General features: G+C 44.4%; 1 protein-coding gene and 1 pseudogene across 1 annotated transcript in view; both read right to left on the bottom strand.

Moving 5' to 3' along the window:
* LOC126355419 (cytochrome P450 4C1-like) overlaps positions 1–13,803 on the bottom strand; it is a 114,253-nt gene that overhangs the window by 34,275 nt on the left and 66,175 nt on the right. The gene's annotated exons all lie outside the window — the stretch shown is intronic.
* On the bottom strand, positions 4,190–4,307 carry LOC126357202 (5S ribosomal RNA; annotated as a pseudogene).

Here is a 13,803-nt window from a genome sequence, read left to right as displayed (position 1 = left end):
GCTGGCCACCAAACTCCCCATACATGAATGTTATTGAGCATATCTAGTATGGCTTGAAAAGTGCTGTTTAGAAGAGATCTCCATCCCCTCGTACTCTTACGGATTTATGGACAGTCTCGCAGGATTCATGGTGCTTGTTCGCGGGGGTGCTACACGATATTAGGCAGGTGTATCAGTTTCTATACTCTCCAGTGTATATTTCGGATGGGCGTTATCCATTTGTGTAACGTGATACCCAAGCTTGGAAACTGTTAGTACTCGTACATTCAATGGCTGTCACTGTAAATCATTTTGCTGATCAAATGGTTTGTTGAAGCTTCTTGCAGCCGCTCCTAGTTGGTGTGACTTCTCTCTTGTTTTGGAAACTGTATACGTCCAGTTTCAATCCCTACTCTTAATGGTATAAATTGTTAAAATTTGTTTTTAATGAATTGAGACTAGTGAAGTTTTTTTTAAGGATTGTGAATCTTTTAACAAGATTTTCTTTAAATTTTAGTTAGAATATTGTTGTTAAGCCATAAAGTGTATTCCATGAAACAACAAATGACGAAATATGTGGGTCCACCTTTCCTTAAAGTTATCCCTACCCTAATTGTGAGATATCAAAGTGCTGGTGGGAATTTGATTCCTTGAGCATTAAGGACTTTGTTTTGTTTAAATTTTCCTAACCAAGTGCCAGTGGTGGCGATAGTCCACCTTCCGCGTTTCTAGTAATTGCAGCTGTAAGGGCGCTACCTTACACCAAGCTGTTAAGGCACTTTATTATCTCAGCTGGCACTCAGCTTATTTGGTAAATTCATGTGGTTTCTGTAATGGTAAAAGGAAATTGGGACGGAACTGGAGCCTTATCTTAAGTTATGTGTACCTATTTTTAGATGCAATTGTATGTTGTCAACGTTGCTGCTTTTCAGTTTTATAGCTTTAAAACCTAATTGTATTCTATCCATATGAAATTTGTGCTATGGACTCTAGCATTAAAATAATACATGATTCTGGTTCTTATTTGCCTCTCTGAACCACTATGCGTTACTGGAGTTTTTAAAATAACTTTTAATACATAGCCTGTCTCTTTTTCGGCTCGCTAAAGAAATTCTTGGGTATTGTTCCTTACTGGCGCCTCTTTAACATTTTGATTTCGGGTGCATTACTGTATAGTAACTGTATTATTTTATTAAACGGACTCCGGTTACAAGTTTGTTCTTGATGAAAGTTAATTGCACTCAAAGTTATTTCCTTTCACTACCGAATCTGGCCTCAGTTGTTTGCCACCACCGGATCTCCGCATCCTACTCCATTTCAGTGAATCATACTCTCCTACCACTCAAAACGGTATAGGATGCAACAGCCTGGGAGTGGTAATCGACTGAGCCCAGATTCTGCTCAAACATTAAACAGTTTTATTACAGTACAACGACTTTACATCAAGCACACACTTGTAACCTGAGCACACTTATTACTGCATGGTAGTGCACACAAAATCAAAATATTACGAAGGTGCCAGTAAGGAACAATATTAGACAGAAGATGGAATTTTCGTCCCATGTGCAGCCTGTCACTAACATCGCAATACAAATAGCTGCGTCTGGTATGGTTCTGTGGCAGAGATGCAATGACAGCTGACGAATGATGTCATATTGTTTACAGTGATGAATTATGCTTTTGCACTACCTTTGATGACCATGATGATCATTGTCGGCAAGTATGGCGGATCGCTGGAGAGAGGTCTCATTCATCCAATCTTTGGAGAAGCAGAGCGGCGTCAACTACTGTTATCATCATTCTGGGATCAAACGCATGTGACTTCTGGTACAATACATGATGATACAACGACATGTGGCTGACATCCTATGTCCTCATAACTGCTACCGCTATCGCACCAATATTGTAGTGCCATTGTTCAACATGACAATGCACGTCCATCCACGGTTCATGTCTCAATGAACTTCGTGCATTATGCTGAAGTGCTGTCTGGCCAGCAACATCCAGAGGTCCCTGTGCCAATACTCAGGATATCAATGGTCAAGTACAATACTTGCAGGACAGCTTGCATCAGGAGAGGATGCAACCGAATCAGTGCATGCATCCAAAGAAAGAGCACAACATCATACTGATAAGTGGGCTCATTCATCCTAGTTCTTTGTAAATTAGACTCGATATTGTAATCACTGAAATAACGTTGTATCCCGTCCTAGCCCAAATAGTTTCATTTCGTTTCTTCCTCTTAAATGCTTCACTTCTTTTGTCAGGAATGGTACATATACTCACTGAAAATAAATAACAGAACATCCAGACATGCAACAGAAAAACTAAATGCACCAGAAAAGTTGTAGTAAGAAAGCGAGCTCATTGCAACGCGAAACATGATTCTAGACCGAATATTTTATAGGTTCTTATTTACAGTAGATTACAAAAGTAACACAAGATCACTCACTTAATACTGTTGAGGTGTGCAAAGATGAATGCCTTCAAGTTTTTAAGCAACAAATGAAGTGTCTCTAAGGTCAGCCAAGAAACAGAAAACCTTAGAGACAAATTCAAACAGACCCTTTTCAAATAATTATGTAAACTCTTTTACCATTGTATTTACTACTTTATTTCAGACAAAGAAAGAAACTACCAAATTTTTGTACTGCTGTGAACCACACTTGGATCTAAATTTTTAACGACCAATGAGGATGTTTCTTTTTAGGGGCAACCAAGTGGTGGAGGAGACTGGGTTCTCTGCGATAGAAGCAGGCATAAGGTTGCCAGACATGGAGGCTCACCCCTCTTTGTGGTAGAGATACGTGATGGCAGTTGCAGCGATCCGTTGGAGAAGGATGGAGTTCCTAATTCATCTCGATGCTGCTATCGCAGAGAAACCGCTAAAGTTTTGGAGACGCCGTCCACAATTATGGACTAATTCAGCTCATAAATCCTAGCTGAAAAGATAGTTGAAACAATGGTTTATTATGTCCGTAAGTCATTGTAAATTACTGATTCTGTCACACTGTAAGCCTTCTTCGAGAAAATTTAGCATGGAATAATGTCAGAGCAGGCAGGCAGGTACTTAGCAGCATGTCACAAAAATCTGTGCGTTCGCAAAGCATCGGCTGCACACCGACGGGCATAGTGCCACGAAAAGGGCATGAAGAAGGCGCTGACCAGCTCGCCAATGGAAAGAGTGGTCAGCGACACGCCTGCGCCTCCAGGAAGACAGGAGTTCAGCGCCCCCTCTCAACTCTGATTTTACCAGCTGCCCCTAGCTGGTCGGCCTAGTTCGGTCACAGTCTTCGAGAGCATCAGTACTATTAGGAAGACGCCACTTAGGCAGCAGTCTGCGAGTAGTAGTGGTGTACAGTAATTGCTTGTAGGATGCAGAAGCAACACCTCAAATTAAGTTGTATGTATTTTCTTTTGAGAAATGGAGAGTTACATCAATCTTCAAGTGGTTTGTACCATGAATTGGATTCCTGCCACCGGCCATCGCAGATTCTATCCTTCCTTGTTTGTGCCGGTTCTCACTCCCACGAAGTAGCCGACACAACAGAATCAGAGCCGTGGAGACATCGCAAGAAGTGTATTTGCTGATTATGCACTTCCTGATTACACGGAACTGTGACCTGTCTAATACCAAACTATAGACAACAGACGAGAGTCACCTCTCGGTGTTGTTGGTCAGAGCGCTTCAGCACAGGTCAGTGTGAAGCAGTTGCATGAGTGTAGCAAGTTTTTCATTGCAGTATGCCAGTTTCACCGAATGTGAAGAAGAGCAGGAGACAATGACGAGACTGAAAGTGTTGAGGTTGTACCCCGACATGTTGCCAGAGGCAAAGAGTTTTCTTCTCAGCATATACGACCCCAGCACAGTGGGATCCATGTTGCCGACTTTCAACAGGGAACGCTGTTTTCTGTCAGCACTAACTTTTGCTGTGATTATGTCACAATATGTATTGACTGAAAAGCATAGCTAAAATGATAACCGATTAACAAAAAACTAAACTCCTCCCGAACAGGCCCTGAAGACCCAACGGTACCGACTGGCCGCCGTGTCATCCTCAGTTCATAGGCGTCATTGGATGCGGAAATGGAGGGGCATGTGGTCGGCACACCGCTTTCCCAGCCGTATGTCAGTTTCCGAGACCGGAGATGCTACTTTCCAATCAAGCAGCTCCTCAGTTTGCCTCACAAGAGCTGAGTGCGCCCCACTTACCAACAGCGCTCGGCAGACCGAATGGTCACCCATCCAACTGTTAGCCCAGCCCGACAGTGCTTAACTTCGGTGATTTGATGGGAACCGGTGTTACCTCTGCGGCAAGGCCGTTGGCCCATAACCGATACCAAAAAAAAAAAAAAAAAAAAAAAAATAGCGGCCTGAAGGAAAAGACATTGTTTGTGACAACTAGTGCTTGGTACTTTGTAGGTGGCGATATAAATTTTCTAGGTATTTCATTATACTGCATCCACTGCCCATACGATCTGCTGATATAATGCAGCCATGTCCGTTATACAAATGATTCACCTTTTTCAAAGTCCAAAAGATGGCAATGAACAGCACGTGCACGTTTATGGCTAAGTTGTGTGACGATATACGCCTGAAAAGTTGCACACTAGCCACGTGCAATAGTCATCATGCGCTCACATTATTCTTCATCAGTACGACTAGTTTTCCTCTGGGCAAAAAATGAGCTTGCACCGGGATGGATTAAACAACATATTCCATGGGCACGAAAATAATAGAGTATCAGTTTGCAGTCTGTCAAGGTGTTCATGGAGTAAAATTTACCATTACCATCAGTACATATACATGGTGCACACACATTAGTGTGATGGTTGGTTTTCCTCTGCGCCGAACAGTCCACACACACGTCACAAACTTTACGACCCGATGTTTTCTGCATAGGTCTACTTCACCATGGAGTGAATGACGCCAGGCATTATATACTAACCGTTCGGCGTCCATATGTGGACTCATCGACAGCTGACCTGCTGCCCATGGGAAATAAGCATTAACAGCTTCCTCTTGTCACACATTCCTGAAGGTACGAACGAGCCTAAAAACGTACTACTCCTAACGATATAATTATTAGACCGTAAATGAAGTAAATAATTATGTCCACTGTCATCTGTCACCAACAGAAATATCTCACTTAAACACGGTACACCATGAATATACTGGCAGAAATTGAAAGTGTTCATTTTGAGCGGAATAATGTTAATAGTAAAGCTTGTAAACTCTTTTAGTTTGACAATAATTGACCAGTATTACGTTTGTGTATTTATATCAAACGTTTTTTAACTTGGTACAAAGAGGAAAAATGAAGAATCAGTAAAAATGTGTGAAATAGAACAAACTATTACAGTTGCCCTTATTTTCGTTTTCATAGGTTTCATGAGTTAATTTGTAAGTGCTTCATCTTGTTTAATAAAATTCTGATAGCTGATGTATTTTGCAACTCCATGGTTTTTCAGCTCGTGTGTCAGTGTACATATTAGACAAATATGCTAATTATTCATTTAACTGCTAATAATGGCGCATGACGTCACCTATGCACTGATTATGGCACACATCTAATTAAGTGTATTGGTTGAAAACAGCCTTCATGGTCTAAATTGAGAAATCGCCTGATGTCATTACATTTCCTAATTTTTGAAACAAGCGACTGGTGTATTCTGTGATACAGCGAAGGCAACTGACTATCTTAAACACAGTTTTTAACCAATAATAAAATCATGGCGAATTAATGATTTTCGTCTTTAACAAATTAATATTACCTTGGGAACCCAATGTAACAAAACTGATATTAAAACTTGCTGGCAGATTAAAACTGTGTGCCTGACTGAGACTCGAACTCGGGGCCTTTTCCTTTCGAGGGCAAGTGCTATGCCAAGAAATTTCATATGACCGCACACTCTGCTGCAAAGTGAAAATTTCATTCTGGAAACATTCCCCAGGCTGTGGCATAGCCAAGTCTCCGCAATATCCTTTCTTCCAGGAGTGCTAGACGGGGAAGGTTCGCAGGAGAGCTTCTGTGAAGTTTGGAAGATAAGAGAGGAGGTGCTAGTGGGATTAAAGCTGTGAGAATGAGTCGTGAGTCGTGCTTGGGTAGCTCAGCTGGTAGCAGTCTGCCTTCGGCAGGGCACCAGTGCGGGCCACGGCCGGCCCTCCACGTCGCCGCGAGTGCGGCGTGTTTAGTTTCCCGCCACCGCGCTTCTCAGTCGAACAAGCTATAATTGCGAACTCTCACAGGCTAAAATGGTTCTAAGCACTATGGGACATAAAATCTGAGGAAATCAGTCCCCTAGACTGAGAACTACGTAAACGTAACTAACCTAAGGACATCATTCGCATCCATGCCCGAGGCAGGGTTCGAAGCTGCGACCGTAGCACCGGTGTGGTTCCGGACTGAAGTGCCTAGAACCGCTTGACCACAGCGGCCGGCACTCAAACAGGAAGAACGCTCTTAAGTTCGCCTTCTCAAATGAATACGCACGACCCAAAGCACTGTCCGTCGAACGCTTCCTACGCGAAAATGTGAAGATCCCCCGTGACGATCTCATTGGCACACACCTATCAATCATTAGCAGCGTTGCTTATGTTAAGATGACTTTCGGTGCTACCTGTAACGAGATTATTCAACGGGCGCGACATGGACTAAAATTTCGACACTCCGACGGCAACGTCGGGCCTGTGAATGTCGACCTTGCAGGACTTGGCCTTCGAACGATCGGTGTATTCGAACTGCGTTTCGAGGTGAATGAAGATGAAGTCATCGCGACGTTAAGCCCGTACATAAAAGTCCAGAGTCACGTAGCCGAGATATGGGCACAGCTTACGACGTAGCCGGTGGTTAATGGTGTGAGCCAAGTCCGAATAGATCTCAAACTGCACGTCCCATCGTACACTTTTATCGGCGGTTGTCATGCGGTGGTCATTTCCGATGTACAACCTCTAACATGTTCTGATTGTGGCAAAGATGGCCACGTCATTAATGAATACTTGCAAAGCCGCATCACACAACTATGGCACAAGCGCCCTTCCAATCACCTATGATGCGACACTGTACATCCAGTCCTCACTAGACGCGGTTCGCGAGAGTCTCTCTGGACCGATACACCCCGAGGCGTCCTAGCACCTTGCCACTGGCAATGCCGCCCTCGAATATGTCTTACAGCCGGACACACCCACTTCAGAAGATTACAAGGATACCAGTGAGAGTGTTATGGAGACTGAAGACCGCATCATAGCAGCGGAACGGCGTGAATCTCTCCCTTCGTCAGACACCGAAACACATTGCCTGAAGCAAAAATCGCCAAAACTAAGAAAAAAATGCCGCAAGACAACAGAACCATTGAGTCCCCTCCACAGGACCGAGAGATGGCACATACCTCTAACGAAATACACGATAACTCTTTCTCCTCTACCACGGAGACGCATCATCCAGAAGACGGTGAGCCGTCCAGCAAAGATGGTGAGCAAGCCCCACGCCCAGAAGCCATGGAACATAGCACGCCCATCGTCACCGACACAAATGCGCCGACTCAGCTAGCGCTGCCACTTGTCACCAATGTTAAAAGTGACGGACATTTTTCATGGGTGGATGACATGGATCTCACACCTCCATCTGAAGAGGAAATGAGATCTTTTCCTCGGTTAGATCAACTCTAAAATGTGGGATGTTTCTATGACGACTCCTGAGACTTCTATGGACTTCCAGAATACCACCACGACAATCTTCATCAGCTACGAAACCATCTACAGCACGGATCTCCCATCAGGCATACCGAATAGCTACTACAAATATTAATAATATCGTCTCCCACGTTAAACTTCAACTGCCACGGACACGATAAGAGCAGCGGACATCAACATCTCCCTGTTACAAGAAGGACAGGAACTTGGTCCGGGTGTTACGGATAGGACTCGCACGCCGCCCGGGTGGCTATGGAACACACAGGCACAGCCATCCTCCTCCGAGAAGGGATTGCAGTTTCCGATGTCGCATATCTCCCAAAGGCGCTACGGGTGGCCATAACAGTTGAAGGAATCAAAATCATAAATCTCCACTCCCCATCGAGCACTGAGAAACGGAGGGATCGCTCCCAGTTCTACACAGAAGATAACACGCCTTTATTCCTCCGCAGATACGATCATCTCATCGTAAGTGGAGATTTCAACTGTGTTCTCAAGCGTACAGACCGATACCCTGATTTCACCACATGTCCCAAACTTCGCTTCCTCGTCCGCCGCGTTCGTCTAAAAATGGTTCAAATGGCTCTGAGTACTATGCGACTTAACTTCTGAGGTCATTAGTCACCTAGAACTTAGAACTAATTAAATCTAACTAACCTAAGGACATCACACACATCCATGCCCGAGGCAGAATTCGAACCTGCGACCGGAGCGGTCGCTCGGTTCCAGACTGTAGCGCCTAGAACCGCACGGCCACTCCGGCCGCCCGCCTTCGTCTCCTCGAAACTTGGAGAGTGGAACACGGCGACTGCCCGGGGCATATACACATCACGAGCCACTCCGCCAGCCGACTCGATAGAATATACACCTCTGACGCTCTAAAATCCGTTCTCCTCGACGCGGAACGTTGGCCGTCTGCCTTTTCGGATCATGACATCTACATCTGTGCCATGACCCTACTTAGTCAATCTATATGGCGCAGTGCAGGACCTTGGAAATTCAGCGTCACACTACTGCGGGACTCTGTATGTCGACAACAGGTCACCGACATGTGGCACACTTGTGTTCAACGCACCATGCGTTACGAGACCACACTGCAGTGGTGGTTACTGTGCTCCAAACCGGCCATCCGACGCAGGTTGACACACTATGGCCGAGCCAAAGCCAAGTGGAATCACCACACAACAGATATCTACTATAGCGTTCTATGAGAGCTGATGGATTATCCTCCATCCCCGGATCGTCTAAAAGAAACTCAACCCTTCAAGGCAAAGATTTTAACCTTGAACAGGTGCCATCTAGAGGGAGCCATTGTACGAGCACGCAGCCAAGACAGAATTAACGGTGAAGAACCTTCTGTGCATCATATAGTTCAAAATGTTCGTCGACGCCGACAGGCATTAATGACAACTTTTGACCTACCTGATGGACGACGGCTGACTTCGCAAGCTGCCATTGCGGATGCCTTCACAACGTACTACCGGTGCAGAGGCCATTGCTGAGGTTGCCCAGGAGATACATTGTACACTAAACGCCGCGGGTGCAAACCTCCTAACTGCGGAGTGACCACCGACGACGTCCATGGTGCTATGGCCAAAGGATCACTGAATCGTTCTCCCGGCCCGGATAGTTTACTTCTCGAATTTTACAGAACATTCCAAGAATTGATGTCGCCACGATGGAGAGACATGTACTGGGAACTCTTGTCCGGCGCGGCAATCCCGGGACCATTGTTCCTGGAAGGCTTACTCGTACCATTCCGGAAACCTGCAGGAGAAACACTACGATCAGCCAATCACGTTACTCAATTCCGACTTCAAGATTTTCACACGCCTTCTAACAGCGCGACCCAAGCACGTCTTACGAGACATTGTTTCCCACTAACAAACATCCTAAGGCGGTGATCGTAATATACAGACACCCCTCAGTGACTAATGAAATGTGACCGCCGTGGCAACACACTCGCGACTGCCAGGCGCTTTAATCTCCATCGACTTCAAACAAGCGTTTGACCGCGTCAGTAATCATTCCTCAACCCAGTGATGGACCGGATGGTGATTCCCCCGACGTTCACACAAGTGATCATGCGGCTACTTTGCGGGGCAACGGCAGACTTACAGAACTACACGGACTGAAAGCTCAATACGGCAGGGTTTCCCTCTGTCGACGGTGCTTTATGCCATTGCGATGGAACCACTCATTTGCGGAGAACGGCGACGCTTGAAAGGTATTCCTCTCCGGGATCATATGTTCCGCTGCCGAGCCTACGCGGACGACTTGGCCCTCGTCGTACGTCCAGCGGCAGACGTAAAAGCTGCGATGCTGTGGATTACCCTTTACAGTGGAGGGGCCGGGAGCACTATGAACGTCGCAAAATCATGCGCCATGAAGATCGGCCACGGCCTTCCCGCAGATAGCGTAGTCCCCTTTCAACTGGTGGACGCTCTTAGCCGTCTCGAGTTGGTGTATACGCGAGACATTCGCCGCACCTCGGCTATCAGTTTACGGGCGAAACTCCAACACATCTTGGCCAACATACCAAATTACCTACTACTCCCGCTGAAAATAGGTGCCAGAGAGTCACCTTCGTCAATACCCATCTGGCAGCCCGGATACCTCATATCGCTCAGATTCTACCCATCACTGTGACAATGGCAGCCAGACTACAGGCGGCTTTCGGGTATTTTATATGTTCTGGAGACAACTTCAGAGTCCAGTATTAAGCTCTCACCTTAACGAAGCGGGATGGTGGCCTCGATCTGGTTAATGTGAGAGCCAGGGCTACGGCACATTACACCAATACTATGCTCTGGTTATGGAAAAGTCAAAATGCTAGTTTTACAGGAATGTTGACCACCGAGCTCGCACCTGTTTCGAGACGCCCACCGACGTCTTTGGTACACATCCCACCTCCGATGTCGCACATCAGCCATTTCGTTTTGGAATACAGCTACACATATACCGAGCTCCTCAAGACCAGGAAGACGCTCACCCGCGACATCTACCGCCTTCTCCGAACGTACCCACGCCGAAGCCCCGTCGAAGCACGTCACTCCCAGGTTTCATGGACTACAGTTTGGAAAATGATCCACCAACCATACCATACTACTGACACCACCGCGACATGTACCTTCTCGTCAACGGCATATGTACTTCAAGACAGAAACTGCATCTCATCGCCCTGGTGGACTCACCCCTGTGCCTCAAGTGCAATGTCGAAAATACAGATTTACATCGTTTTGAGTGTGGACCAGAAGCAGAAGTTTGGACCCTCGTACAGACGACTGCGGCTTTCTGCCTCTGAGTACCACCACATCACGTTTCTCCTAACGTGTTGATATCTCCCGACAGGACCTGCTTTCCATCGTCTAATGGGCACGCCATCACATGGATCAGTGGCATGGCTATCAACTACCTCTTCCGGGACGATATCGTTGATCCGGTGGACTTTTGGACACGCCTTCAAGCACATAACCACACCCTTCGCGACATCGACACTGTCGGGCCACTTTCGCGAACTGTTTACAGAGTATTTTCGCCAACCCGCCTCGGAGGTGGAATCTAAACGTAACGTGCCAACGAAGACTAGACGATCCCACGTTCGCCTTCTAATAGTCAACGACAGAATGGATGTTGTTCTGATGACGCGCCAAAGTGGAGCAAGCCGCGAAAAGTATTCCTAATTTCTTTCACTTCTCCTTTTTCCTCGTCTTCTAAGTTTTTTTTTCCTTTGCACATGTTTATCCTTTTCACACACAGCTCTCTATCTGCAGCCTATTTGTTTTCTTTCTCCTGTGCTTCCCCATGAAAATAAAATTAAAAAAAGTCGGGTTGCTGCTGCTGGTGTGACTGTATACTTATTTCCCTTTACAAAAACAAATAAATAAATAAATAAAATAAAAGTAGGGTGTCGCGAAAATATATCTATTAATGTTTTCCGTTTTCAAGGAAAATTGTCTTCCCTTGTGAAGAACGTCGTCTTTTGTTTTCATACAGTAGAGGTTTTTATTCGTTTTTCTCATTACCTGCAACTTTTTGCTCATGTAGTAGGTGTTTGTTCCTTTTGTTATCAAAATAAAAGAAATGAAAATAGAAACTAGAAACATAGAAGGAAAATTAAAAAGACGGTAGAGCACTTGCCCACGGAAAAAAAGGTGGTAGAGCATTTCCCCCATAAAAAATTGCCCGCGAAAGGCAAAGGTCCCGAGTTCGAGTCTCGATCCGGCACACAGTTTTAATCTGCCCTGAACTTTCATGTCAGCGCACACTCTACTGCAAATTGAAAATTTTGTTCCGAAAACTAATATTTCACTACACACGTGTTTATTACGCACACATGTTATTCTAAAGGTACATTTCTGTGTAAACATGCAGTTTAACAAGCTATTTACAGTTATTGTTGTTCTTACAACCCCCATCCTTTTTTTATTTAGAAGTTTAAGTATTCGTTTGTACATGCCTTTTACCAGTTATTTTTGCCTGATAACCACATACATTCAAGGATATTCCGCTCCTTAATATCTAATGTTGTGATGTCTGCTTTGATGTTGAAGTTTCCCTAGCTGCAAAAACTGACATTTATGTTAACATGTTCACGTTTATTCAGTTTTTGTATTTTAGTGCTCCTTATAACGTGTCGCAATAACAGGAGTCAGCCAAACATCATTCCAGCTAATACTGGATGTGTAAATATGAAAGTGTGTTATTGAATCTCGAGATGCGTTTTACAAAATTACTACCTTATACTGTTATTACAGTGTAGAAAGGGTTGTTTTCATACCATTAGTTATACTAGCATTTCTCACTCATAGCTCGCTGATTTCCTGGATATGTCAAACATCTCAACTAGTAATTATTTTCGTAAGCAGGAAGTTTGAGCTTCCACAGATGAAATGAACAGTTAAGGAATGAGACAAAATTGTTGCAGTATGGTGTAGCTACTTGAAAATTCCTTCTAATGTTTGACTGAGGGATACTTCATTTTTACAAATAATTTATAGGCTGACAGCCGCAGGTTTGAGACAGCCACACACTATGTGTGGTGCAGCTAGGGGTTGGTGAAGGAGAATGGCTGCCTTGGATAGCTGGGAGTGCGACACCTGTGGCCAGGATTTTCTCAGTCGCTGTCTAAAAGCGATTTCCCCGGTTTCTGGTGAACTTACGAACGTACAAAGCTGTCAGAATAACCATTTGTTGGTAAGAGAAAAATCAGGTTACCCATTATCGAATAATTCTACAGAAATTCCATATACAGAGATCAAATCAGTGAAAGGTATTCATTGCCGCCTGATTAATGTCTGCAAAATATATGTATGCAAATTAATGGACACAAAGAGTTAAATAACAGCTGACAATGTCAATTATTACTATCGATTAATCTGCATCACAATCTCAGATACAGTCAATATTACCTCATGTTACAATAATGCTTCATTGTCCAAATGTGCCACACACACACATACACATACACACACACACACATGTAATATGAATACATCATTGTGTATCATTAGCCAATCCACTTCTCTCAATGCATCATATGTCTATATTTTATATGACTGCAGCATCTGATTAATTACTTATTCATTTGACTGCTAATGATGAGGCGTGGTGCCATCTATGCAAATTCTAACTCACCCCTCCCCCATTTAGGAGAGCGTAAGCAAGCTATGTAATAGTAGGTTACACATATGCGCAGCCCACATCATTTGATTCCTGGTTGCTCTCGTTTGCAAATGGTATCCTAGAGGCAAGCATTGGAGGAACTTACGTACTAGAAATTACGAGTAAAGATATTTGTCGGTTTAAATTAAATTGCATTTTTTAAATCATACAAGGTGAGTCACACTAAGACGTAATTCCCATTTCACTTCGTGAACGGCTTCAGGTGTCGAAACGAAGTTCCCTGCAAATGATGGTACGCTAAGGAGCACGTACGTTTGTACGCAGTAAAGAATGTTAACTTTTCTGTTGAGCAAGATAATGAAACAAGTGTAATTTTTAAATAGAATTCTATATTTTAACGGCATCCCAAAGCGTTTGAAAATACTCGTAAAGTGATATAATCCTTGTTAATCTTGAGGTAGAAACTCTTCACAAAGGAATCCCAGAATTATTCTAAAATTGACAAA

This window comes from Schistocerca gregaria, chromosome 3 (assembly GCF_023897955.1).
Source record: "Schistocerca gregaria isolate iqSchGreg1 chromosome 3, iqSchGreg1.2, whole genome shotgun sequence".
NCBI classification, from domain to species: Eukaryota; Metazoa; Arthropoda; class Insecta; order Orthoptera; family Acrididae; genus Schistocerca; species Schistocerca gregaria.
This window is presented reverse-complemented; position numbering and strand designations above follow the sequence as displayed.